The sequence below is a fragment of the Ornithodoros turicata genome, chromosome 1 (assembly GCF_037126465.1).
Source record: "Ornithodoros turicata isolate Travis chromosome 1, ASM3712646v1, whole genome shotgun sequence".
Taxonomy (NCBI): domain Eukaryota; kingdom Metazoa; phylum Arthropoda; class Arachnida; order Ixodida; family Argasidae; genus Ornithodoros; species Ornithodoros turicata.
The window spans coordinates 104,725,948-104,746,566 of record NC_088201.1 but is presented as its reverse complement, the minus strand read 5'-3'; the positions used below and the strand labels follow the sequence as shown (position 1 = coordinate 104,746,566).

General features: G+C 45.8%; 1 long non-coding RNA gene across 1 annotated transcript; it reads left to right on the top strand.

Annotated features, from left to right (window-relative positions):
* Positions 1 to 4,578: 4,578 nt before the first annotated feature.
* On the top strand, positions 4,579 to 18,976 carry LOC135367307 (uncharacterized). The gene is made up of 3 exons (XR_010414422.1): positions 4,579 to 4,638; positions 18,536 to 18,621; positions 18,762 to 18,976. It is a non-coding gene; the product is annotated as an uncharacterized LOC135367307 (long non-coding RNA).
* The last annotated feature ends 1,643 nt before the right edge of the window (positions 18,977 to 20,619 follow it).

Here is a 20,619-nt window from a genome sequence, read left to right as displayed (position 1 = left end):
AAAGAAGTCCCTGCGATCAAAGCGTATTCGCAAAGGAAGCGCCACAAAAGCGCCCTCAGACAGCAGCCGGCGGGCGACAGGATGCTTCCCAGTTCCCAGGTTGGTCCTACGGGCACCCGAAATGCCCGCCACGTCCACTCGTGGAGCGGTAGCGCGTGGAGCGCTCCTACTGCCTGCCGTCGAGCGGCCGCTTCCGCTCTTCGCTGGATTTTTGTGCCCGTCGCTGTAGTCGAGAACTCGGTGACGTTCCCACTGATCGCGTCGGCTCACCGGAAAAACGGTGACGGTGGACGGTTTTGCGCCGAGAATCTGTCGTACGCGGTTACCGCTTTATCGTCACGTATCCGGGAGCGCTCCCACATACCTTAGTAGCGCAAAAAGTCTAGAAAGCGTTTTATTTTGGTTAAACTGGGATAGAAGACGTTCGAGACGTTATCGCGACATTTGGAAGACCTAATTAACAGTACGTTTATAAGACGTGCTGATATAACATTTAAAAAACATCTTAATAATACCACTATAAGAGCTATCCTAATTTACGACGTTTCTAGAACTGTTTCATGTCGCATCTAAAAGGCGTTTTTCGACAACGGTTTTAAAGACGGAAATTTCAAGATGATTGTCTCGCATGAGTTCGCTTGACGCTGTCTTGTTTGAAGATTGTTGGTAGCAATTGTCGAAAGATCCAACATTTGTCGAACTCTAAGAAATGTGAAGCATAGGCACCCAGGCAGCACAAACCCTCGGGAAAAGAATGGGAACGCAATGGGGGCTTCGGCTCCTGCACGGGCGATAGTGCCCGACTGGTTTCCAGCGGTGTGGGAACTGAGGAGGTAGAACATAAGAGAAGATAAGGTAGCCCCCGACAGTGCCCTGATCATTTCCCGCTCTGGTCTCCTTTTGGTCATGTAAACAATAATAGGATCGCTCCCCGATGCTGCTCTGATCACTTCACGATAATCAGTCCCATGACCGGGGTGCAACAACGGATTTATTTTTTCAGACTGTCAGGCGCCGAGTGGTGCAATCATGTAACCGACAGTTTCGAATCTGGCCAATGATGTTCCTCGATCATCCCGCCGTGTTTGCACTGTCGGAGTCCCCGTCGCTCTCGCTGCGAGAAACGAATGTATCCGGCCGTGCTCCCCAAAACTTTCTTTTTGTGGTATTCCTCGCATTGATAAACGTTACTCATAGATGCTTTTCAACATGAGTGACACCGTTCTAGAAGGCTTCTCTCGAAACTTAGCATCGCAGCATCGCATAGTTTCGATCTCAGTGATCCATTGTGGTTTATGCGTTGCTTTTAGGATAATGGACTCCGTTTTGGAGAAAATATGGTTGAGTAAAGTGTGGAATCGTATGTATTCTGTATTTGACATCAAGCGAAATATAACCATTTCTCAGGACGGCTGCGTGCTGCAGCTGTGCTTTCCATCTCCTGCGTGCGTACAAAACTGGAATGCTGGAGGACTTCAGCTCAAGGTTCGTTTTTTGTAGTCATTCTAAATAAAATGAAAAGAAAAAAAGGAACCTCCGAAGTGAATAAATTATTCTGCTTTAATCCGTTTGCATAATGTGATCGACGCATGAAATGTCAATTTGTTTGAAACTGTGAGTGAATGAAAGCTATCCTGATCTTTCATTCAGAATGTCATGCTGGACCACTACCAGAGCGTGCTTAAAGAAATCAATGCCTTGATGAAGGTATCGCCGAAGTGCCCACCACCAGATCTCTGCCTCAGAGCCAGTGATGATGGTCAAGATTTTTCTAGCGGATCTTGCTGCTGAAATTGTTAGTTTAGCTATTTGGTCTGTATTCAATAACCTGTGCATATTGTGGTGTGGTGTACTTTTCTCAGTGTAACCCTGACCTCAAGCTATCTTCGACTTTCAGAATCCACCCCGCACTTCGGTTACAACACTATGAACCTATCGCGCTGTGATGCTTGCTTGAAAGGAATACAATAGTAGTAATGACTGGACACAGACTGTCCGCAATGCTACAAGGCTTCTGGACACGTTTAATTAGCAATTAGAGCTAATTGGGACCCCCCCCCATTAATCAGCATCCTGCAGGGAGCCACCACACTAATTGGGGAGCATCTAACTCGTGTCCAGACCACCCCGTGCGTTGCCGACAACCTGTGTCCATAAAAAATAAAAAAAATAGGTAGAAAATAAAAGAAATAGATAGAATTAGAGTGGAGAGAAACAATTTATTCGAAAATCAACGACGACGCGGCGAAGAAACCGCTCCGCAACACGCGAGTGACCAGCGCCCGCCATGTTGGTAGTTGGCGACGGGCAGTTGCAGAGATCGACGACAGGTGGCCACTTAGTTGCAAAGCATCACACCAGATGGCGCCACCATCATAGCTCTATGCGAGAAAGACAGAACAAGACACTAGCGGCAGGTAGAAAATGCCAACACTGCTGAACAAGTCTAGGCGTGCGAGAGAAAAGGTTTAACACACTGTACACACAGAAAACAGTACACATCGTGGAAAAGGCAATCGACTAGGCATAACCACAGCGTCACAACACTATGCAGCTAACACAAGGCGGGAACCGCTAAACGTGCGTCAACACGGAGAAAAGGCTTGCTCTCCGCTAAACAAGTCTAAACATGCGCGAAAAGGCTTAACACGAGTGCGGTCAAACATCGACAAATCACTCGTTGGTCACCGCTAAACACGGGGGGCACGGCGAACATGTGAGAAAAGGAGAGCGGCAAATCACTCACCTTTTCTCCCGCGGCGACTGCTCATCAGCCAGGCAGAAACTGAGCGGGTGCAGGGACTGCGGAGCAACCGAGCACACGTCTGCTCTCTGCGACAACCAGCGAGCAACTGACTGAGCCGACGCGCTGCGGCAGCTACGCATACGCGCGCGCGCGCTCCTAGCGCCCATTGTATTGTATTGTAGCAGAATGTATTCAGAAAAGGCTTCGGATGTGTAAGGTCAGCCCAAGGCGTGTTGATGGGAGTGCGCTGCTCTGTTGGGTACCCAAGCTTGCAGCCAGCGATGCTGGAATGATTATTTTATTTTATTTTATTTTGAGTCATTATCGGCTCACCTATTTAGTGAGGACCTATGAGCACATGTTAAGTGGTTTGGTTTAAAAATGATGAGAGCTACAGTGTGTAGCGAACGATGTTCACATTTACCCGTTCTGCTCTATAGTATTCTTGCAAAATATACGGGTGCGAGGAAATAAAAGGCAAAACGAAAGTGAATTCACTCCTGTATAATGATTGCTGCGTAGAAGCACGGCACCGTTTTCTTCGTGGAGGTATAGCGAACATGCATTCCTTTCTTTCTTTTTGCTTTGTGACGGTCGCCTGGTGATATCCTATTACATCCGGAACGAGGACCTTTGCGTACGCGTACATGTGTGAGCCGTCTTTTGACGCTGGTGGGATAATTATTGACCTGAGGAATAATATGGATCTATGTGGTTGTGAGAATAGACTTTGTGTTTGTGAGTGTGAAAATGTGAGTGTGTGTCTGTGTGTGCGCGCGGGGTGTGCGCGTTTTCTGAACCTGGGACCCCACTTGACAAGTAAGTGTTTGCCTTTTCGTGTGCGTGTGTGTCTGTGTGTGCGCGTTTTCTGAACCTGGGACCCCACTTGACAAGTAAGTGTTTGCCTTTTCGTGTGACACGAGTGATACATTTATGTACTAGTTCGATATTGCCAATGTATACCTTCAACCTTTTGTATTCACTCCTGCATGGGCCCTTTAAGGCCTGCAGTATTGTTGAAAATAAATAAAATAAATACTGTCCAACCAGCCAAGGCCTGCCGTTCGGCGCCCTCTCTGGTGAGGGCCCCTTGAAATTTATAATTGAAAATTAATAATTTATAATTGAAATTTGCAAAGTGAACCTTGCAGTTTTTAAATAGAAACAGAAGGCTCATACCGGATTTACAAGAAGGAAAGAGCAAGGGATGGGTGACCATTTTTCTACCACTGTATCTCGCATTAACTTGACGGAGAAGGATCTCGGCCGACAATTTGCATACCTCAAAACGACAGTTTCAGAATGTTTTTCAGCTAATACCAAAATACTGTGAACGTATTTCTATTCACGATGTATTAATTTTCGTGAATCACGCGTTCAGTCATTCGCAAAGTTATTCGCGAGTATTTCATTTTTGAGATTCCGTTGCCTTTCGTGCCATGAACGTAAATCTGTGTTCGCGAGTACAATTTTTCGCGATTTTTTAGCGTAGCAAAATTTGCGAAAATTACATTTACAGTCGTAGGGAATGTATTTTGCGAAGCAGCGGGGTAAATGCTGTCGAGGAGTTTCTATAGCCGTGTTCGACTAAATACGGAAATAAATCTAGTCTGTCAACTACATATGCTGACGGAGATAAGGAAGCACAATAGCGCACCAGGAGACACTGCACCAGGTGGCACTGCAGCGCCACCACACGTGTCATGTGGCCAGTCTTGAGTCATTCAGTGAGTGGGTTACATTATCTCGCGGACCAGCGAGTGTGACCTCTCTGTGTCAAGCCATTCTGTCTGCAGCGCAGTAATATTTTGAGATGTGACGGACAAGATTTCTTTTCTCTCTTAAGTTGAACACGACTATAGATGTGCGTTTTCTGTATAATGTTCCGACAAGTACGTTTTTTACTAATACAGTAGGACCCCTTTATATGAAGTCAGTGGGACCACTAAAACAGTTCACTATATCAGTAGTTCATGGTTGGGGTTTCAACATATGGGGACTGTGGGTGTGGTTCACTATGCATGCAGAGACAGCAACGTCACAGTGGGAGAGGAAGCAACTTTCCCAAAGAAGGACTAAGAGTCAGGGAAGTCTTGCTGACACAATTCACACATGTCTGAATGGGAAGGGTTTCCTTCAAGAGCCCCTTATAGTGGTCGGGTTCTTGAGCTCTCTTATGGAGGTAGCTTCCCATACCTGTGTGACTTGTGTACGTGTGTGTTCCTTTCTGGTCCCTAGTCTCGGTGGTTTTCGTCATGGTCATACAGGGGCGTTTTGTTTCCTTTTCTTTTTTCTTTTTTTTTTGCCTACACAGAATTTTTATAACAAGGACAGCAGCATATGTGTCGTTTTCGCACTTGAGTTTTACGGCCAGGCGGACACCCTCTCGAAGAGAGTGTGCTACTACAATAGGATTAATGACCTAAAATTCATCATGTAACTCTTAATTAGGGGATTTCGGGCAAACGTGAGATAGCAGATTGAGAGGCTATCCTCGTTGAACGCCATTCCACCTTTAAAAAATCCTGAAACACGCACGTGCGTTAAAATATCTGATCCCCGAATTTTGATCAACAACCGGGAACGCAGGGAGTCTGACATTTTACATCAGAGGGCCACGTGATTTGGAGCGATGGAGATTTCATTATTTGTAGAAGATAGAATGGATTTGAGGGAGGATTGGTCTTCCGTTCTGCTATCTGACATTTGCGTGCAATTCCTTGATTGGAGAGTTAGTTAATGAATGTTAGGTAATTAGTCATCTTGTAGTTGCATACTTTCTTTCAGCTGAAGATGTCCGACTGGCCGTAGAACTCAACTACAAAAACGACATCTATGCTGCTGTCCTAGCTTTTCCGTAAAAATGCTGAAAAAGAAAAACACCCTGTATAACTGCAAAACGAAACGTTAATATTATGTATATTAAAGGAGTACAGAGGGCCATCCAAAAAATTTTCAGTAAGACGTGTGATGAAAGTTTGTGTGTACAATTTACCGCATAGTATGAACAGTTTTGACGTGTGCAATTTGTTTTCCAGAAAAAAACTCACATAAATATACTAACGTGTTCATGCGGGGTAGTTGGAACGTTCAGTTGACTTATCGCCACAAGAGATTAGTTACGTGTTCAACACGCGCTGTTAGACTGCCCTAAGAAGTCAATGAGCCAGTTTTTCCCGTCAACTCCCCTTGTGTGTGTTTTTTACTTACCTTTCCCAATTAAAATTTCTGTCAGTTATCAGTAAGCAGTTGTAGCGTAAAGTCTTTGTCCCTCATCTTTAGCTGCGTTCTTTTGTATCGCATAAACGTAGCTCCACGCGTTCACCCTTAAATCGCCACTCAGGGTGTAACGAGGACGAGAAGGTATGATGCCACGTCACCGGTGACGTTACAGGGGTGTGAGCAGCAGCACCATCGTCATCACTGCCGCTGTCCAATCATTGTCTTCATCGTGGCATCACCCATCCACAAAAGCAATGGGCACGAGAGAGGCCACGAGAGTTCATCCGCCAGCATCGACGCATCAACATCTCATGAACTCTTTAATTGGTCTATATTTCTTCACATGGCGCAGTCGACAGGATGAAGACGATGATTGGACAGCGGCAGTCATTTTTTGTGGCGTACTTTAAATTGAATTTGCGCGATAATTTTGACTGTGTTGCGAATTACTTCTCATGGTGCATCTTACTGGCCTACTTAAGAGGACATATCACATAGGTCTCAACTCAAAAATGAACTTTTTTCTGCGATAGATGGCGCCACACGCGCCCTTCCCACTCCTCCGACTTTGTCAGAAGTCCATCGCGTCTCTGATTGGAGGACACGACAAGCCCACGTGACAGGCGGAGACCTATGAGCTGGGTTGTGTTTCCTTTATTTTTAGATTTCCTCCTTTCCCCGATTTGCTTTTGCGCGGTGGATTTGGTCGTCTCGCGTTTGCTGTGTACGTTTTACTGGCATTTCTCGAACATGCCGTGTGACTGTCGCGTACCGCCGTTACCACCTCGCTTTCTCGTGGATGAAGATTGCTCTGATCGGTAGCAGGCGGGCTAAAGCTTTTCACCCGATACGCAGAGACTGTCCGTGGAGGTGTCTATTCGTGATATAGTGATCGTAGTTTTCAGTTTTCGTGGTGTCACAGGATCACGTGTGCCTGAGAGTATCGGGGGACTCCAGTTGATCTGAATAGCGATTTTTGTCAGAGGCAACAGTATCCAGAAAGGACGCGGGGTTGTCGACGGTCATATATGACACTGCAACATCCCGTTGCAAAACATCCCTGCTTTTCTTGCCAGTGACATTTACGCTGTTGAACCATGACGTTCGTTGCTGTCGATTGGTGTCGTGAAAGCGCTCCCTCAATCGGCTCGCATTATTTCATAGTAGAACTCAAGGCCGGTGCGCTCGCACAGGACTGCTAGCAAATTTCGATAGGGTTTCGCACTCTCTTTTAGAGCATTGCGCGGGTCTTGTCGGGCCGGGCTTTACGTTTTTCGCACGTGCCCGTGCCAGGTTCGGATTCGACAACACATGGTGCGGCATGTACGTCAACAGACTTCATGATACTCGACAGCTGAATGTTTGTGTTGGGTCTCGGTTCTTCTTCTACATAGGGGTTAGGAGATGTCAGCCAGATGGCTACGGCTTGCTACTCAAAATTTCACACACATGCACTCACACACGTTGGGGCCCACAGGCGTGGTGGGCGCGTTTGGACAGCAGAAGGAGCGTCCTTCAACAAAGCCAGAGAGGAGCAACCGCGTACACACGACACCGCTCTCTCCGTGAAGCAGAGTGAGACGTTGATCAAGAGGAAAGCCGAAGTGCGGAGTTGTCAGGCGTAGTGCAGGGTTCTGCACGACACGCTCTATCCTGCGGTGCGGATCCCGGTTTGGAGTTTCCCGCGGGTAGCGGGTCGGTTGCGGGTGATATTATTGACACCCGCGCGGGTAGCGAGACTGTTGCGGGCAGCGTTTTTGGCACAAGCACTGCTGGCGGGTCGGCCACGAACAAGCAACGGCTACAGCAACAACAACGAAGAGAAAAGATCATACCAAATAATAAGTAAACAAAGGCGCCGCAGCCCCTGCTGGTCGGGTCCGGTTGGGTGTGGATTTCATTTTCTGGTAGAGCGCGGGTGGCTGGTCTTGTCAGAGGATTTAGGGGTCGGGTATGGATTTCGCCCTCAAATAATGGGTTGCACGTCATACGATCCAAATGCCCATTTCGTCAAACTACCAAGTGTCCGTCTGGCTTACGCGAACATTTGGGAAAACAAAATGTGTGATAGCGCTTTTCTATAGAAACGGCTGTCTTGTCCCCCGTCCCGAGTTTCTTCAGCTATCAAACAAACCAAACAGTGCACGTATGCACAGGTCTTGCGCATTTTGGCACTGTAGTCGCCTTTGAGAAGAGGTAGAGCACTGCATGGGCCGGATTTTCAGGCCCGTGCCCTGCCCATACACCAATGTTTCTATACTGAGGCCCTATCCAAACCCACCTCTGCTCTAAGTGTTCCTCAGGCTCGCAGCGGGCCCGATGGCCAGTCCCATTTGTCCATTCCAATTTTCTTTCTGTGTTCTCGGGAAGGATAGCTCCATGACGTACCCGAAAATCGTGCCAAAATTTTGGCGGCGATTTTGAGTAAATGGCCGCCGGATTTGGCCGATTTCGTGATACAGTGTGCGTGCAGACGGCAGGTATCAATTTGTTACTTCCTTCACTGTATTGTTGTTACTTTTTTATGGGGTTTAATGCTAGCCGGGCCTTCCTCAACCACGATAAAAATTTCATAATTCCAAGATAAAGCAACCTGTCTTCCAGTCTGTTCAGGCTGACGTGTTGAATTGTTTGTCTGAATATTCGATATTTCGGACGCGACTGTTTATCATAGTGTAGTTTGCATCAATTGCGGACTATCCGATTCAAAAATAAAAAAGTGTTTATTTCCGCGGCAATCGAACTATGATTTCATTTTCACCGTCAGAGATCGCAGGCGAATGTCCATCCTTTCCGCGGTGCATATACAGTTCATAAAAGGAAGCTTTTGACCGCTCGATAAATAATTTGTTGTTTTTAGTGTTTAAACATATGATCGTCCCACTACAGCGAAGGATTCTTAGGAATACATGCAGAATGCTCATGACAAATAAATCCGGGTTTGGGTAGCGTGCCGCGAAATCTTGTGGCAAACGTCCCCACCCTCACGGTCATCCTACTATATTTGGTCTCGCTGGTCCATAAGGCCCTAAACCAATGTGCAAAACACCACAAACGCATTTGATTTTATTTATATTTTTGCATGCGGTGGGTTTGTTGTGTGGGCCCCGTCACATAACATCCGCGTCTGCACGAGCGGGCTGCCAAAGGCTTGGTCTTGGTGGTCGCGTCGACCTCAGCGAGCAGACGACCAGACAGCTGTGGAGAGGAGGACTACGCAACGGCGCCAACTGCGTCTCGAGCACGACACAGACGCACGCATGGTTCTCCCTTGCAGCTTCTTCTGAGATTTACTTGTTTAGCGTTCAACTGACTTTGCAGTTCGCCGCATAACGCATTGTGATCCCAGAGCAGTGGCGTAGCCACGGGGGGCTAGGGGGGGCTCGAGCCCCCCCCTACCTGCCACGGCCCGACCCACGCGAATCGTGCAAATCCGAGGAGAAAATAATATATGGGGGGGGGGGGGCTGTGTGACGATCGCGAAAGTTCTTGCAGTTTATGGCGGCTATCTAAGCAGCAGTCGTGAATGGTTTTCGAAGTATGAGCTTTTCAAAGTACTTACAAGCTCGTGACAACACCTTATTGGACATGACAGCCTATATATGTAATCGTATTGTGAACGTCCAAATAAATTATTTTCGTTCTTTTGTTCGTTTTTTTCAGCCGCATTTTGCGGTGTAGACAAGTATATGTGTGTTGTCGCACCCAGGAGCAGTGAGGGGGGGGCGAGTTTTCGTATCGAGCCCCCCCTACCTTGGAGGTCTGGCTACGCCACTGTCCCAGAGAAACGTAAACGATGAAAGGCGCGTTGGTTGGCAGTAGCCAGCTGAAGTTTATGACGCGCGACAGGCTGTTCGTAGACTCTGACGTGGAAATCGTCACTTTTAGCTATCCCGGAGCTACAGCGGCCCGTCTGAGAGAAAAAATCCATCGACTGCACCTAGCAGTAGACTGGATCGTCACGTATATCGGTGGCAACGATATCCAGGATGGGAAGAGTGCCGCAGCTGTTTTGCGGGAAGTCTCAGTAAGTACAGATTGCAACGATTTCAATCTCCGTGCTGCTAAAACCCATGCTGCTAAAACACAATTCATTTCCATGAATTGTCTTTCACAGGATACCGTTGAGGTGGCGAAAGGCTACGCGGAGCATATATTCCTGTATAAGCTGATGCCACAGACAAGGCGGCCTGAACTTTCTGGCACAATTCAGGGATATAACGCGATGCTGCGCACGATTCCAGCTGTCCGTGCCGGTGACGCTACGGTGTTGAGCATTGACGTGAGTAGTCGCTTCTCGAACGCTAACTCTGGAACTTCCTGCTTCCTGGTGGTCATGGCAGGTATTTTATAATGCTCGTTAGTTTTGGAAAAACAGTGCGACAAAAAGTAACTGAAACAGGTGATGGTCTTGATGCGGTGCCTGTTTGTAATTCAAGTATCACAAAGCTAGTTTCCGGTTGCTTTTTATCGCGCAATTTTTACGAAAATAAAATGCGTACGAAGTACTGGCACATGCCTACCAGGAATTCCGGTTTATTTGTATTGCTGTCTTTGTGAATGCTGTTTGCAAAAACATTCCGTATATATGTTCAAATATTTTTTCCAGCACAAGGTCTTTACCAGGAACAAGGAGGTGAAAGAGGGGATGCTTTCACGGGATGGCTATCACATTTCGAGGGGACGGGGGTTATCGTGCCTAGCAGTCATCCTCCGGACAGCCCTCGTGAAACGCTATGGACGATGGCTGAAAGCACCGGGTCCGCGTCGTGGCATCGTACTCAAGCCAATGGAGTCGTGTGAAAATGTCGTGCTAAGGGACACCCCACGAGTGCATGTAGGCCTGTGCGCTCACCGTGGTGAACGCTCACCATTTTAGCCGCCATGTCATGACGACACAGAACGATGTTACCACCATTACCTGCTGTATTATAACAACCACGTCATCTGATCCCCAATCCTATGCTCACTTCTGTCAGCAGCAGCAACGTAGCCAAAGCTTTTTGTAACCTGTTCCTCCTGCCATCGCATACTTTGTCCCATGATTAGTGTACAAATGGCCCACATCTTACACAAGACCTGCCCGATAAAATTTTGTAAACAACTATCATCATTCCAATGGCGATTTTGTAATGGCTCCATGCCGTCTGCCAGCTTCCGGCTGGGCTGTCTGCTCGTTACCCTAGGCACCCTGAGACCAGTAGTTTCCTTAGAAGTTGGTCCAGGGCACATATGTCCCCCTCCCCGTGACATTTCCTGGAGCAGAAACTCTAAACATAGCGAGGTGGTGCATGATAATGCGTGTGAAATTTGAAATGAAAGACTACTGCATTGCTTGCCACTATGAGTGCGAGTCACTGATGCCCACTGTAGCCTGAATGAGATGGCTGGGTATTTTCCTACGGGTGCAACTCGTGCGATATGTTTTGGTTAATAAAATATATTATGCTTCATAGCAAGCTTTTCAAGGGAAAAAATGTATTTCTCCTCAAATTTGTATTGTGGTCCGTACAGATGTGTTTGCAGTGTTCCCCCGGACTCAAGTTTTTCTTCAGATGAAATCTGGTCAAGGTGACCAAAGGCCATTGTTAGTAACAACTGGTTCACAGATTCCTGCAAGCAGAAAATCCTAGACAGCCAGCACCCGAAAGATTAAAAAGAAATCAGTAGCATGTGTTCGCTATTGGTAGATAGGAGATATTTTATTGAAGAACGCAGCATGTATACATCGTCACGTTTTCTGCATTACTTATGCGTATCAGCTCATGCTTGTAGCCTCAGAATGTTCATTCGTGGATACAGTATCCAACACCACATTTCATCATTGGCGATGTGGCATACACACATAATGAAGTACCATACAGTCCGCTGCATGTAGGCGCACTTTGACATGAAGGTCTCGCACATACGGCATCAACATATAGCATCCTGGTGGACAGAGCCAGATTCATAATATGGGAACAGTAAAAACTTGGAACGTGTTACTCAGCAACGAGTTTCCTTTTTGAGCAATGAAGTAGCAACTGATAGTTGCTTTTCACTATCAACTGATGATGCTTGTCAGTTGGCAGCTAAAGCCTCAGAGTGTGTGTTTATGGAAAAAAAATGTCCAACAGGGCACCATTCATCATTGGCCACATAATGCTGAACCAGGTACAACACTGGCAAGGGCAGGTGCTTCATAATCAGGGAGAGAGTAGGAAATTTTCAAATGACAGGTAAAGACAGTAACACTTAGGAAGTTTGGCCTTTGGGTGTCTGGCCATCATATTTGCAGTAGTACTGGATACCTGAATCTGAAAATACAATTTTCATATGTTGAAATGACACCCAAGGAAAGGCAAGATGGCAAAAGGACGTAACGCAGAGCGACACGTTGGGATGTTGCTCGTGCTCAGCAATGCGGGGAACTGGCGACAGTTGGGAGACAGCTCTGCACAATTATGATACTTACCGACCTTGTCAAAATATCAAAATGGATTCATACTCAGGATGTCGACATCTGAACAGGCTGGTGGAGCTTCAAAAGTGCTAGGAATACCATTAATGTTTCTTTCCACAATTTTCATACACTCAAGCAAAGGTAGAATACCATGATGGCCTCACACATATAGCATCAATGTGTAGACGTGTTTCAACCATGCCTGGGAAGAACGACGGTTTGGGGACAGCTTTGCTATATCTTCATACACTCAAGCCAAGGCAGAATACCATGATGGCCTCACACATATAGCATCAACGTGTGGACGTGTTTCAACCATGCCTGGGAAGAACGACGGTTTGGGGACAGCTTTGCTATATCTTCATACACTCAAGCCAAGGCAGAATACCATGATGGCCTCACACATATAGCATCAACGTGTGGACGTGTTTCAACAATGCCTGGGAAGAACGACGGTTTGGGGACAGCTTTGCTATATCTTCATACACTCAAGCAAAGGTAGAATACCATGATGGCCTCACACATATAGCATCAACGTGTGGACGTGTTTCAACCATGCCTGGGAAGAACGACGGTTTAGGGACAGCCTTGCCATATCATCATACACTCAAGCCAAGGTAGAATACCATGATGGCCTCACACATATAGCATCAACGTGTGGACGTGTTTCAACAATGCCGGGGAAGACGGTTCTACGGTTGGGAGATTGTGCACCATTCTCATACTTAGATCCTCACGTGCTGATGGCTGGATTCAGATTTCACACTCTTACGCCATGTTTAAAATATGACAAGCATCGCACGACTAGTCTGTGGATTTATACATAGAAATATATTAATATAAATATTTAGGAAAATTGAAAAATATGCACAGTAAAAATGGAAAAAGGTAACTTAAATATGAAACACAAACGTGAAGATATGCAGCCTGAGCCAAAGTCGAAGACATGTATATGGAAAAACATTCAGTAAATTATGAAGCAAAATGGATGAATATGCATTAAAACACCTGGCAAAGGTGGAGCCGCACAAACTAAATGACACGTAAATCCACAGTCTAGCCATAATTACAGAACAGCGGCAGGTGAGTTATCTTTACCAGTCTTCCGTCTCTTTCTGGATGAATCGCCCTGATTGGAAGTTGTTTTGGCGGCATCACAGAGCGAGGCAACCTGATGGTCACTCTTCTTGTTATCTCTGAGCTGCAGCCCACGGGACTGACGAGGGTCAACCAACTCCGGTAGAAGGCTATGCGAGTAGAACAGTTGAAGGTGGCCAATCATTTTGCTCCAGAAGCCATCATTTCTCTCGATCTTCTGGACAAAAATTTCCTCACCAGAATATACCACAAAAAGACAAAACTGACGTCGAGTGATGTGGAGTTGTCTCTGCACCTGATAGTGGTAGTCATGGTTTTCCTTCAACGAAATATTACCAGAGTTATCAATAGTGCAAAAGGTGTTTTTTTTTTGCCCTCACTCCCTCCACAGGGGTAAGGGACCGAGCCGAATAAGGGCACTTCACTTCCACGACAGTGTCGTTACTGACAAGCCCATCAGGTGTTGCAGCAAGGTATGCAAACTCCTGATCAACAACAAGGCCGCATGGTGAAACAGTCACCTCCAACTCATCCTGCAGCTTAGCAATTGCAATGGGCTCAGTGTCGCGACCATATCGGAGAGCCTCAGTGTCAACATGACCATAGAGCAAGGAACGAACAGTACTTGCACTGCTCGTTGCATCTCGCATCTTGCATACCTTGCCAAAATTAGAAGCGGTGAATCGCTTTCGCCTCTCCTGCATCCACAAAGTTCTCCCTTCTTGACCTCGAGTATCAGCCTCGAGCTGCTCTGCATCTGGTTGGGAGAGCACAAGGGAATCCTTGTACGCCGCAGCAGCTTCAACATAGTCATCGTGGTTCATGTCTGGAGCATCCACTATGGAACCATAGTGGTTGTCGCTGGAAGCACGCTTGCAAGGCACACCTTCAAGTGAACGCTTACAGCGATCAGCCCCAGAACTCTGATGCCTTATGCAAGCAGCACGAACAGCTGATTTACGCTTCAGCATAATTTTTGCATACTTCCCAGGGCTGGTGTTGTACACTGCCTTATGTACAGCACGATGGTACTGCTTAGAGTTGAAAGACACGACAGCTCCTGAAGCCCGCATTCCGAATGATCCCCTCTGGGAAATGTTTATTCTTTTACCGCCAGAAAACTTTGCAACGAGAGAACTGAAATGTTCTGCAGCATTATTATTAACGTCAAGGATCAAGCTGGTACCATTGTTTGCCAAACGACTCATCGCTACAAGGGGGGGGGTATATTTATTAGACGAAAAGGAAAAAAAAAACGGGGAAAGGTCAGCCAAACGGGACGTCGGCTTGCTATTCCAGAAATAAGAAATAATAATAAATAAATAAATAAAAAGAAAAGATAAGAATTAAAGAAAGAAAGAAATAGGAAGGAATAAGAGAGAAATAAAGGAAGAAAATTAAGAAAATAAGAAATAAAGAAAAAGAATTTGGAAATAACGAAAAAACTAACAGATGATGAAAGAAGGATGAGGTAGATTAATGACAAAGATGACAAAAAAAAAGGATTTCATTGAAAAGTCCGCATTTCCTGAGCTCTGGGACGTGATTGACTTCCCCTTCTTTTGGACCACTGCAAAAGTAACCCGCACATTTTGCGTGGTCGCCGAACACATGGAGTGGCCCATTACGGATATCAGCCACCAGGTTCCGAATCTGATCTTGTTTGCTGAACTCGGCCTGCTCTTTGCGATAGTGAATAGCCCTAGCAACTCCAACTCTTAGTCGAACAGCATTATGCAGAAGTAGCTTCTTCAGCGATGGGGGAATGGGGGTTGTTCTCTTTGCCAAAGCAACATCTCGAAGACGACTTACATAGTTTCGAAGAAGGTGGTTGCGACATTCTACCTTCTGAACTACCTGATGCTGGTACGGTGCAGCTTCAAGAATTGACTTGTATGTGCTCGAATCACCGTCAGCGATCAACTGCAAGTACTTTACCCCGTGCAACTCAATGCTGCGCCTGAAGCCTTCAACGACGATATCCTTCTCCATACTGGTAGAGCTGCTGTCCCAGTTCTTGAAGCACAGATGCTTTTTTGGGCTCGACCCTGCCTTGCAACTTGCGCACAGTGTACAAAATTTGTTCCGGACGCCTAGGAACAGTACTTTCTTTGTGCGGTACCCAAAAATTACAGCCTGCAAAAACGAAAAAATGTCAGGATTGTATTCCACAAAACTCTACCCCCAATGACAATGTTTCCAGGAATTATGCACTTGTACGCGTATCGTACGAACTAATGCCACAGGATGTATACCACTCTAGAAAGTGTGTTTACCAAAAGACAGCAGTGCCACTAATAGCACCAGAGGGGTCAACTTTTTCCTCCAAATAAATGCTCATAGTGTTCTTTCCACAAATAGTGGGCACAGACTTCCTGTATATCCCGTCCGCCAAGCGGTGTGCAAGATAAATCCTCCTTTTTCGGGCACCTTTATTAAGTGTAGATAAAAATATTTACTTACCAAGCCAGAAAGAGCGTCGTACTTGTTCTTGTATGAACGTTTGCACCAAGCACCATCGGCAACGACCGTAATTATAGGAAAACCGTCAGCATCGACGTTCCCAGCCTCCCTAGCTAACCGAGCTTCCTCAATGCCTGCTTTTCTTATTTCTTCCCAAGCTGTTTCGTCGATTCCTTTAGCAACAATATCCTGATACTTACTGTACGTGCTACTAGCCATGCCGGGTATGTCCAGAGCACCTAGGAGCTCGAGAAGGCCTGAGAAACCAGAACCTATAGACACGATACCGTTCACTGCTGAGGAATTGACGTCCATGCGTTGTTGAACAAGTTGATCAACTGGTGCCTCCGTTGTGACTACATCTTTCCTCAGACACATCCTGCACTTCACCAGCGGCATGGCCGAGTGGGCTAAGGCGTCCGCTCGTTGGTGGTAACCAAGGTCGTGCTGAAGACTGGGAGGTGGTGGGTTCGAATCCTACCGCTGGCTGTGCTGTCTGAGGTTTTCCCTGGGTTTTCCGAAGACTTTCCAGACGAATGTCGGCACAGTTCCCCCTGAAGTCGGCCCAGGACGCATACTAACCCCCCTGTCACCCACTCCTTCCTGCTATCCTCTCTCCGTCTGTCCACATCTGTACGTCGCTCATAGCCACAGTTGCTTCGCGGCGCTAACACCCAATCAAAAAAAAAAAAAAATAACATCCTGCACTTCAAACTGAAAGAGCTATACACAGACCTCGCCGATGTTCTGATACAATTTCCATGTCAGCCAGGCCGCAACCAAACGGACTATGTACCGACAAACTTTGCAAAGACGAGAAGAAGTGATCAATCTCCACTATACGCCGACCATTCACACTGCTTGTGCGCTGACTCTGTGTCTGGTGAACATTGCCAGTATCGAAAGATGGAGATCGACTGGGTGTAACAGCGGCAGTGATTGGAACGGGACTTGCTCTGGAACCGGCAAGCTCGTCACAACCTGAACTGCAGGGGACTACATTATCTACCTCAGCTGAATCAGCAAATGACGAATTTGAAGGGCGAATTTCGCTTGTGCTCGAAGCGAAACAAGCATTCCGACCGGCACCACTTACAGTTTGAGGAACAACACTACCACCAAAGGTTGAGCCTACAAGGGTATCTGCGCGATGTGGAGTCGTCGAAGTGCAACGATTACTGGGAACAGCACGGCTGGAGCATCCTGCATTACCAAAATCTCTCAAATCCGCAGGCTCCGTCACATGCCTGCCTCTACCACGTAAATTCGCAAAGTCCTTCTTCTTACGTTTCCGTTGTCCGTAGACGTGACTTCGAGCCATAATGGGTAAATACTATGAACACGCAGAAAACACACAAGGACAGAGAGCAAATGAACAGGACAAGAAAGTGAAAAAAAACGCGTAACTTAGCCACGAATTGGTCACTTCAGGACGAACCGCCGAAACCACGGACGCCGATCAGCTGCTGCGCAATACGCGGATGGCGGATGTGTACGAGCGGACTACGTTCGGGCGCTGCGAGCGGACGGCGCCACCTTCCGGAATCAGTGGTAAACGCCTTGGATGCATGCCTGTACTCACTTTTAATTCTTTTTCGGAAAAAGAGAATGCTAAAGACACACAAAAAACGCGTCATTTGAATCCTGAAACATGTCCCCGGTTAACCTCAGAAGCGGATTGTTTTTATTTGCTTTCATTTATTTATTTGGATTTTTTGAAGCTGTAGCGACAAAATTCGTTTCTTTTTCTTTTTTTAAAAAAAATTACAACGCTAGAGCGATATTTCAGTTCCCAGAGTTAAGATGCCTTGACGTCACCTTTCCGATGAAAGTTTCCGCATTTCGATCTGTCCCGTAGTTCAGCCACAAAACCTATGCAAAGTTCACATAGAAAACAGAGGGGTTCCCACCTTCAGGGGTCCGTAAAAAAAAATTACAACGCTAGAGCGATATTTCAGTTCCCAGAGTTAAGAGATCTTGACGTCACCTTTCCAATGAAAGTTTCCGCAATCCGATCTGTCTCGTAGTTCAGCCACAAAACCTATGCAAAGTTCACATAGAAAACAGGGGGTGGTATGTCCTCTTAACAGTTTTATAGGAAGAAAACAGGTTGTTAAAAGTGGCTTCTGTGCTGTTTTAATGCCACATAAAACGTGGGATAGGCTTTGTAGTTTTACTGAACACCGTGGAGAATTGTAGCGAGATATACAGCATGGCCAGAGACAACCACATGATATTAGAAAATAACCCAAATGTGCATTTATGCTATATTTACTTGTCATAACTTATTTACTTCATAACACACACTTACCGTGTGCTGTTTAGATCTGCCATTTTTTAATTGAATGCCTGTTCCGAAAATTTACAAAAGAAAATGCTTTCTACATTTTACCTGAAGTACCAGACAAAGTTGAGTACTACTTCACTAAAATTTCATGTTACAGGGAACTTTTTTTTCGCTCTCCCTCGCTTCTTTTTCCCTGTGAGATATGACAGTCATGCATGGCTATATTTGTTTGACACTTTGCCATCTGAAATGCACAAACGAATAATTATTGTTTCAGGTTTGCCTCAAAAACAGGCATCCCCTACAGAGACATGCTGTTTTTTGATGATGAATACCGCAATATAAGAGATGTCTCAAAACTAGGTAAGCCTAATTGCTTGCGACATTAGTGAAAGGAGTTTAGTGAAAGAATTTTTAGTGAATTAGTGAAAGAAGGTTAGATATCTACAATTGCACACTCTGTTTTGTATCTATAGGACAAGTGTGTATCTTATACATTGCAGGTGTCACATGTATTCACGCACAGCACGGAATGTCAAATCAAATATTAGAAGAAGGTCTGAGAAAATTTGAAGATTTCTTGATATCTCCTGGCCTATAGTTCCCACATTTACTTCAAATGCAAGTTACGTTCCAAGAGTGACGCAGAATTTGTCTTACGTACAGTATTTATGGTTATTTATTGATTGAGTCGTATATCTGCAATAAATTAATTCTTTCATCTAGTACATAACTTTCTTGTTTGTGTACTTTCCCTGCAGCTTTTTAAGACCAATATCAAACTGGAGCACAGGAACGTAGTTTTTGTCAACGTTTGGCGGCATTTTATATTTCAACAGCCTCATAGAAGCATGTGCTCTACGTACGTCTTTCTAAAATAAACAGCGGCAATTTTACTGTTAATATCGGCCCCATACTTCTCCCCATTGAATGCATTTTACTGCTGGTGAAGTGCTTGCACCATAGTCATTGCAACTCACAAAATTGACCAGGATTGTATTGCCTTGAGAGCTCCATGTGGACAATACATTTTTCCAATTGCATTGAGCAATTGCTGAGCCTTGCATGCCAGCACAGGTGCACTTATACAGGGTGTTTCACTCAAAGCCCTGGGCTAAAGAATTCGAGAACGGATGCACGAATCAAAGAACTTTCGTTTTTACAAGTATCTGTCCGATACCACCTACAATGAGCAGTATATGTTGTTGGGCTAGTTGGTGCATTGCTGTACAGAGGAATGCGCTAGAATAGACGACCGCAAGGTAGATGCAGACAGGATGAGCGCTTGCTTACAACTAACTTTAATTGGCATCAGCCGAAGATATAAAGGTTAAAAGGAGCAACAGAGTATAACCGGTTCAGTCCGGTAATTACAATAGAGTAACAAGGTTATCTCTCATCACCCTTCCAGGAAGCTCATTTCAATTATGTGTAAGTATATCGAAGTGTCGCTTACACATTTTTCACCTAGCTTTCTTGTAGGATAGGCTTCTATTATCTCCCGTGCAATCGCATCCCTGCTCCTGCACAATATTTTTGACTCGTTTAAAATTGGTTCGCACGTGCAGCTTGTTGAGTGGGCTGGCAGATGTACAAGGGAGTCATTTTTTTCGGACAGTTCATGTTCACGTAACCCTTGATTCACTCCAGCCGGTCTGTCCTACATAAACCCTACCACAGATGAGGGGTATAAGACACACAACTCCCACCGCGCACTTCACGTAGACATTGTGGTGTTTCTTGCCGCATCCCTCTTTTTTGTTGTTGTTGTTGTTTTTCCTCCCTGTACACAGTGTGAATCAGTGAGATGCGCTCATTATTTAAATAGAAATTCAAATGAGTTTCGTGAAAAACAACTTCAATAACGAGAGGATAGAAAGGTAGCAAGCAAGCTGGTGGTATAGATCCATAACTTCTATAAAACAGGGTGCCACTGCCAGTAAAATGGGTACTACCCCTTTTGGGACCTTCAGTGGGCACCTTTTAGAGAAAAATTCTGCCACCAAAGCATGTAATTTGTTGCAGTTAGTAACTGGTTTCGGATTGCAGAGTTTTGTAGGGGCTGGTCGCGTTGAAGCGCAAAAGGATGCCCCTCCACTCCCTTATCCACCAATGAATTGTGGCCAACCACGACAAAAATATGTAAACCGAAACCAATTAATTGCTGGAACAAATGACCCGCTTCAGTGGCAGATATTTCTCTAAAAGGTGTCCACTAAAGGTCCCGAGAAGGGCAGTGCCCATTTTAATGACGACGGCGCCGTGCTTTCGAAGTTATTTTTGTCACGAAACTAATTTGAATTTCTATTTAAAGAATGAGCGCCTCCCACTCGTTCACATGGTGTCCCGGTTGTAGGCGAT